Source organism: Coregonus lavaretus (genome assembly GCF_964263955.1).
Source record: "Coregonus lavaretus genome assembly, chromosome: 1".
Classification (NCBI taxonomy): domain Eukaryota; kingdom Metazoa; phylum Chordata; class Actinopteri; order Salmoniformes; family Salmonidae; genus Coregonus; species Coregonus lavaretus.
The window spans coordinates 4,228,549-4,237,426 of record NC_139988.1 but is presented as its reverse complement, the minus strand read 5'-3'; positions in this window follow the sequence as shown (position 1 = coordinate 4,237,426).

Sequence of the window (8,878 nt, the reverse complement as noted above, 5' to 3'; positions counted from 1 at the left end):
ACAGTCAGTCCATCAAACAGTCAGTCCATCAGACAGTCAGCCCACCAGACAGTCAGTCCACCAGACAGTCAGTCTATCAGACAGTCAGTCCATCAGACGGTCAGTCCATCAGACAGTCAGTCAGTCCATCAGACAGTCAGTCAGTCCATCAGACAGTCAGTCCACCAGACAGTCAGTCAGTCCATCAGACAGTCAGTCCACCAGACAGTCAGTCCACCAGACAGTCAGTCCACCAGACAGTCAGTCCACCAGACAGTCAGTCCATCAGACAGTCAGTCAGTCCATCAGACAGTCAGTCTACCAGACAGTCAGTCCACCAGACAGTCAGTCCATCAGACAGTCAGTCAGTCCATCAGACAGTCAGTCCACCAGACAGTCAGTCCACCAGACAGTCAGTCCATCAGACAGTCAGCCCATCAGACAGTCAGTCCACCAGACAGTCAGTCCACCAGACAGTCAGTCCACCAGTCAGTCAGCCCATCAGACAGTCAGTCCATCAAACAGTCAGTCCATCAGACAGTCAGCCCATCAGACAGTCAGTCCATCAAACTGTCAGTCCATCAAACAGTCAGTCCATCAGACAGTCAGTCCACCAGACAGTCAGTTAGTCCATCGGACAGTCAGTCAGTCCATCAGACAGTCAGTCAGTCCACCAGACAGTCAGTCCACCAGACAGTCAGTCCATCAGACAGTCAGTCCATCAGACGGTCAGTCCATCAGACAGTCAGTCAGTCCATCAGACAGTCAGTCAGTCCATCAGACAGTCAGTCCACCAGACAGTCAGTCCACCAGACAGTCAGTCCACCAGACAGTCAGTCCATCAGACAGTCAGTCAGTCCATCAGACAGTCAGTCTACCAGACAGTCAGTCCACCAGCCAGTCAGTCCATCAGACAGTCAGTCAGTCCATCAGACAGTCAGTCCACCAGACAGTCAGTCCACCAGACAGTCAGTCCATCAGACAGTCAGTCCATCAGGATCACTACACCCAGGACACATTGTGCTAATTAGTTTGAACTTCTCTAAGAAACTAAAGTTGTTAACCCAATGAGTCCCACCGTAGCGCCGGAGCTAGAGCGTTGGGCAGATCCGTTAGAAGGTAATGGGTTCTTCTACATAGAAGACCATAGGAAATTCCAGGACATAGTGCCTAATACTGTAATAAGCTCACATAATTGCTGTCACAAACTCCAAACTCCACATAGTTGTCACTGTACTTACAGCACTCATATAAAATTATTTTATAAAACTCTTTAATTTGAATCAGTAATTTGTTGAGCAAGGGCTTTTTAGACAGTCGCAGAGGACAATTTCAAGCTGGGTACATGTACACACGCACACACACACACACACACACACACACACACACACACACACACACACACACACACACACACACACACACACACACACACACACACACACACACACACACACACACACACACACACACACACACACACACACACACACACACACACACACACACACACACACACACACACACACACACACACACACACACACACACACAGCGCCAGTGTTGGCCTGCCTGCTCTGCTCAGCCATTTAGTAGTATTTCCATAGACAAGAATCTCAAGGCCAGTGGACAGGGTAAACAGACAGTATTTGCATTCACCCAAGGGCAAGTACCGCCTGTCTGTCTGTGGAGCCGTCACTGCACCCGCCACCTGGTTTAATGAAATGCAGTAACTAACACGGGAGCCATAGCTGTCAATGAGCCCAGCCCTAACTCAAGTTCATTACTACATTACAGGAGGATCAAAGTTCACTATAAAAGTGTGGGGGAGGGAATCAAAAACAAAATGGGCGGACAGAACACAAGAAGCCTGGACATTCGGACTTTAACAGCTTTCTTTTAACAACTTCTCTGTTCTTCAGGTTTAGTTTCCCTCTCCTCCCACTCCCCTTTCTCCTCCCCTGTCCTCTCCTCCCCTGTCCTCTCCTCCCCTGTCCTCTCCTCCCCTGTCCTCTCCTCCTCTGTCCTCTCCTCCCACTCCCCTCTCTCCTCTCCTCCCCTGTCCTCTCCTCCCACTCCCCTCCCTCCTCCCCTGTCCTCTCCTCCCACTGCCCTCCTTCCTCCCCTGTCCTCTCCTCCCACTGCCCTCCCTCCTCCCCTGTCCTCTCCTCCCACTGCCCTCCCTCCTCCCCTGTCCTCTCCTCCCACTGCCCTCCCTCCTCCCCTGTCCTCTCCTCCCACTCCCCTCTCTCCTCTCCTCCCCTGTCCTCTCCTCCCACTCCCCTCCCTCCTCCCCTGTCCTCTCCTCCCACTCCCCTTCCTCCTCCCCTGTCCTCTCCTCCCACTCCCCTCTCTCCTCTCCTCCCCTGTCCTCTCCTCCCACTCCCCTCCCTCCTCCCCTGTCCTCTCCTCCCACTGCCCTCCCTCCTCCCCTGTCCTCTCCTCCCACTCCCCTCTCTCCTCTCCTCTCCTCCCCTGTCCTCTCCTCCCACTCCCCTCCCTCCTCCCCTGTCCTCTCCTCCCACTCCCCTCCCTCCTCCCCTGTCCTCTCCTCCCTAGCCTACAGTAATACTCTTAAACGCAGTATTGGAGAGTGTCTGCTTACAGAAGCCCTGTGTTTGACAGGCCTTTGTGCTAACCAGAATTGTGTCAACAGGTGCTGGTTGTCTCTTATCTGTAGCTTGATAAAGGCTCCTTCAATGAAGAGGCAATAAAATAACTCAACAGGCAGAGAGAAAGGAACACACATTCAGAGAGACGAACAATTAGCCAGTAATTCTCTGTTGATTCAGACAATTTATTCAGGTTAGAAATGTAAATTGACGTTGGTTTTTATTGGGGGGTCGAACTGTTGATTCGCTCTGTGGCAGGATGAAGACCCAGGCCCTGGTTGCATCCAAAATGGCACCCTATTCCCTATATAGTGCACTACGTTTTAACAAGAGCCCTATTCGCCCTTGTCAAAAGTAGTGCAAGCCCTATAATGTGAACAAACGACATGCAATCAGCACAGTTTTAACTAGTCCCGATAAAGAAGGACTTAACTGACTTTTAGACAGGACTACTAAAGCAGCTGCTTAGTAAAGTCTGTTTCATAAACCAAGTCCTGCTGTGGTCTACTTTTACTGGCGGATGAATGACAACCTGTACATTTTGTGTTCAATGAACCGTTAAAAATGGTTTCTTTAACTTATTTGAAACAATTTACAATCAGTGAGGAACTTTTTATCTACTCCATTATAATTAAGCAGGAAGAGAAGCAGGAAGAGAAGGGGTTTGCCTGAATGCCCAGACTCCTTGCTCCGGCCAAGCGCTACACCACACCCACGGATGTTAGTTTATTCTCTGCAATGTCCACTTCTGGATCTGAGTACCTCCCCGACCCTTCACTGAATGTGGACACATTCGGGGCTGTCTGATTGGTCCAGAAACCGATGGGTTGAGCCAGAGCCACAACACACATCGGTAAAGCAGAGGTTTGAAAATATGTCATTGGCTTTGATACTCTGATTGGTTGGAGATGATCCAATCGCTGATGACCTTGTTTTGTACATTGCCCCTCGTGCCCCTCGTCACCACAAACTAATTAAATGATGGCCGTCTCAGACTAAAGTCTGTAGCGATCGACAGAGCAGTGGGAGTCGTCAGGCTAAGAAAGGGTGGAATAAGGAGAGGGAATGACACTATTATTATCTCACATGAATCCCAACAGTCCAAACTGCCTTGGCCAGGGGGCTTTATCTGTTTAGCAGGCCAGTCAGTGGCTGAAGGGGACTCACTCTCTTTATCTGTTTAGCAGGCCAGTCAGTGGCTGAAGGGGACTCACTCTCTTTATCTGTTTAACCAGGCCAGTCAGTGGCTGAAGGGGACTCACTCTCTTTACCTGTTTAGCAGGCCAGTCAGTGGCTGAAGGGGACTCACTCTCTTTATCTGCTTAACCAGGCCAGTCAGTGGCTGAAGGGGACTCACTCTCTGCTCTGGAGTGTATATCCTTACAGTTCAGGGTGAGATATACAGTCTATAGTCCCCTATAAACCCTCGACTAGGCCTATTCAGCTAGGAGGGAGGGAGCAGGACTGGATGGAGGGGGGAGGGGGGCTGGACGTCCTAAAAATGAAGCTTACATCACAATAGGGGGCAAGGAGTTGCTGGAGGAACACCGGCCATGGAAGAGAAGCCTCTCTCTCAACCCACTTCCTAGAGAAAACCTAACCACTCCAACATCATCGATGACGTCGTCCTCACAGAGACCGTATGTACATACCTCAACCAGAAGCCATGGATTACAGGCAACATCTGCACTGAGCTAAAGGGTAGAGCTGCCGCCTTCAAGGAGCGGGACTCTAACCCGGACGCTTATAAGAAATCCCGCTATGCCCTCCGACGAGAATCGTACTACACCGGCTCTGACGCTCGTCGGATGTGGCAGGGCTTGCAAACTTTTACGGACTACAAACCACTGGCAAGTGTCTTCAATGACATTTTCAACCTTTCCCTGACCGAGTCTGTAATGCCAACATGTTTCAAGCAGTCCCTGTGCCCAAGACCACCAAGGTAACCTTCCTAAATTACTACCGATCCGTAGCACTCACGTCTGTAGCCATGAAGTGCTTTGAAAGGCTGGTCATGGCTCACATCAACACCATTATCGCAGAAAACCTAGACCCACTCCAATTTGCATACCACCCCAACAGATCCACAGATGCCAGGGTGTGTGCTCAGTCCCCTCCTGTACTCCCTATTCACCCATGACTGCATGGCCAAGCACGACTCCAACACCATCACTAAGTTTGCAGACGACACAACAGTGGTAGGCCTGATCACCGACAACGATGAGACAGCCTATAGGGAGGAGGTCAGAGACCTGGCCGTGTGGTGCCAGGATAACAACCTCTCCCTCAACGTGATCAAGACAAAGGAGATGATCGTGGACTACAGGAAAAGGAGTGCCGAGCACGCCCCCATTCTCATCGACGGGGCTGTAGTGGAGCAGGTTGAGAGTTTCAAGTTCCTTGGTGTCTACATTACCAATGAACTGTCATGGTCCAAACACACCAAGACAGTTGTGAAGAGGGCATGACATCGCCTATTCCCCCTCAGAAGACTGAAAAGATTTGGCATGGGTCCTCAGATCCTCAAAAAGTTCTACAGCTGCCACCATCAAGAGCATCCTGACTGGTTACATCACCGCCTTGTATGGCGGTGTCAGAGGAAGGCCCTAAAAATTGCCAAAGACTCCAGCCACCCTAGCCATAGACTGTTACATTTACATTTACGTCATTTAGCAGACGCTCTTATCCAGAGCGACTTACAGTTAGTGATTACATATTTGTTTTATACTGGCCCCCCGTGGGAATCGAACCCACAACCCTGGCATTGCAAACGCCATGCTCTATCAACTGAGCTACATCCCTGCCGGCCATTCCCTCCCCTACCCTAGACGACGCTGGGCCAATTGTGCGCCGCCCATGAGTCTCCCGGTCGCGGCCGGCTGCGACAGAGCCTGGATTCGAACCAGGATCTCTAGTGGCACAGTTAGCACTGCGATGCAGTGCCTTAGACCACTGCGCCACTCAGTGGCAAGCGGTACTGGAGCACCAAGTCTAGGTCCAAAAGGCTTCTGTCAGTAGGTGCTGTAGGTGGGTGTGGTGCTGGAATCAGGCGCAGGACGCAGAAAATAAGTCCAAAAGACTTTAGTGAAGGCACAAACAAATCCACGAGCCAAAAGCCCGGAGGCGAGAAAATCCGCACGCAGGCGTAAACAAAAGGGCGCACTAAACAGGTGCGATCAATACCCTCCTAACCAGAGGAGGAAAGCTATACAGAGCAAACGGTATACTGTAGAGCACAAACACGACAGTGAAACAATCACACACAACACCTGACAAACACAACGAGAACTTATAGGACACTAATGACGCTAAACGACAACAGGTGTACATAATCCAGACAAGACCAAACGAACATAGAAACATACAACGGTGGCAGCTAGTATTCCGGAGACGACGAACGCCGAAGCCTGCCCGAGCAAGGAAGAGAGGCAGCCTCGGCCGAAACCGTGACAGCTTCTTAACAGCTTCTACCCCCAAGCCATAAGATTCCTTAACAGCTAATCAAATGGCTACCCGGACTATTTGCATTTTGACCCCCATTTGTACGCTGCTGCTACTCTCTGTTTATTATCTATGCATAGTCACTTTAACTCTACCAACATGTACATATTACCCCAATTACCTTGACTAACCAGTGCCCCCGCACATTGACTCTGTACCGGTATATAGCCTCACTACTGTTATTTTATTGTTGCTCTTTAATTATTTGTTACTTTTCTATTTTCTTATTTTTTTCATTTTTATTTGTATTTATTGTTTACTTCAGTTTATTTAGTAAATACTTTCTTAACACTTATTTTTTCTTAAAACTGCATTGTTGGTTAAGGGCTTGTAAGTAAGCATTTCACTGTAAGGTCTACACCTGTTGTATTCGGTGCATGTGACAAATACAATTTGATTTGATTTGATTGTTTGATTGTTTGATTGTTTAAGGGTAGTGGGATTCCTTAGCCCTTCCCTTGCCTCAGTTTCCATATCCACAGTCTGAGGAAGACTGGTAGGTCGAAACGTGTTGCTGTAACTCAGCGATGTTGATCTGCTCCTACCTCTGTTTATATGTATGAAGTATATTCTCTGCATTATACAGGCTCTTTTTTTGACATATCCTCAACTTTGCCTGACTACTGAACATGGAGATAAACTGTAGCACCAACACAGACACAATCACTACCCTTTAAAGCAGTGTGCCCCGGCCTGGCTTGGCTTCGGCTTTGTCGTAAAGGCTGCTACTGAAGTATTGACCACCAGTAGACTAGACAGGACAAACAGATCTGGGAACAGTTTCTCTTCTTTGCTGTGGTTGTTGTTCACGGTTTATAGCCCCAGTAAAACTGCATGGGGAAAAAAGCTCCTGCAAATAGCTCTGCAATACAATCCACCACATGCAGGAGCAATTCAATTAGCCTATTCATCCTGGACTGTTCTTTTACCCCGCTAAATTAGGTTTTCCACAAGTAATGACTGTCCCATGCTGGCTAATGAACACCTTGCCAAGTCTATTCATTGACAAGGGAAAGAGGATGAATAGACAGACAGACAGACGGTCGGGCAGACGGACGGACGGACGGACAGACAGACAGCTCTGCAATACAATCCACCACATGCAGGAGCAATTCAATTAGCCTATTCATCCTGGACTGTTCTTTTACCCCGCTAAATTAGGTTTTCCACAAGTAATGACTGTCCCATGCTGGCTAATGAACACCTTGCCAAGTCTATTCATTGACAAGGGAAAGAGGATGAATAGACAGACAGACAGACAGACGGTCGGGCGGGCGGACAGACAGACAGACAGACAGACAGACAGACAGACAGACAGACAGACAGACAGACAGACAGACAGACAGACAGACAGACAGACAGACAGACAGACAGACAGACAGACAGACAGACAGACAGACAGACAGACAGACAGACAGACAGACAGACAGACAGACAGACAGACAGACAGACAGACAGACAGACAGACAGACAGACAGACAGACAGACAGACAGACAGACAGACAGACAGACAGACAGACAGACAGACAGACAGACAGACAGACAGACAGACAGACAGACAGACAGACAGACAGACAGACAGACAGACAGACAGACAGACAGACAGACAGACAGACAGACAGACAGACAGACAGACAGACAGACAGACAGACAGACAGACAGACAGACAGACAGATAGATAGATAGATAGATAGATAGATAGATAGATAGATAGATAGATAGATAGATAGATAGACAGATAGACAGATAGATAGATAGATAGATAGATAGATAGATAGATAGATAGATAGATAGATAGATAGATAGATATATAGATAGATAGATAGATAGATAGATAGACAGATAGACAGATAGATAGACAGATAGACAGATAGACAGATAGACAGGCAAGCAGGCAAGTGTTGTGTTATGTTCAGTCTATTTTATTACAATGTTGAAATGTTTGTTGTTGTTGTTGCTGTTGTTGTTTACATTGAAAGGGGGTTCAGAGTCTAAATCTTAGTGCATGAACGTTTCCTGGACATCTTCATTGTAAACAGTGAAGGCTTGAAGTTAACAACAATGTCAGACCTGACGCTATTCCTTTACACAGGATCCCATCCACCCCTCTCTGCCTTGGGCACAAGTGCACTTTTGTGTTGGGGGGACAATCGTGGTGTTTGTGCCCTGCCAGTGTTATCTGGCACCATCAGCTCCTTAGTGGGCTGCCGGCCGTGGCACATGTAGAGGGCTGGCCTGGGTATTGTTCCCTGAGCAGTGTGTGTGTGTGTGTTTTGTTTATAAAGTTCAAATGTGTGTGTGTGTGTGTGTGTGTGTGTGTGTGTGTGTGTGTGTGTGTGTGTGTGTGTGTGTGTGTGTGTGTGTGTGTGTGTGTGTGTGTGTGTGTGTGTGTGTGCGTGCGTGCGTGCGTGCGTGCGTGCGTGCGTGCGTGCGTGCGTTCGTGTGTGTGTGCAGATGATGTGTTATGAAAAACTGCAATTACTGTGCAGGTCAGGGCAGGGCCTCTTGCAGTACAAGGAGTTGTGCTACTATGTATACGGGGGTTGAGTGTCTGTTACATATAGTACATGAATACAGTTAGTGTGTATAGAGTGTTGGAAATGGAACTGGAGAGGAGAGGAGAGGAGAGGAGAGGAGAGGAGAGGAGAGGAGAGGAGAGGAGAGGAGAGGAGAGGAGAGGAGAGGAGAGGAGAGGAGAGGAGAGGAGAGGAGAGGAGAGGGAGGGAGGGAGGGAGGGAGGAGGAGAGGAGAGGAGAGGAGAGAGGAGAGGAGAGGAGAGGAGAGGA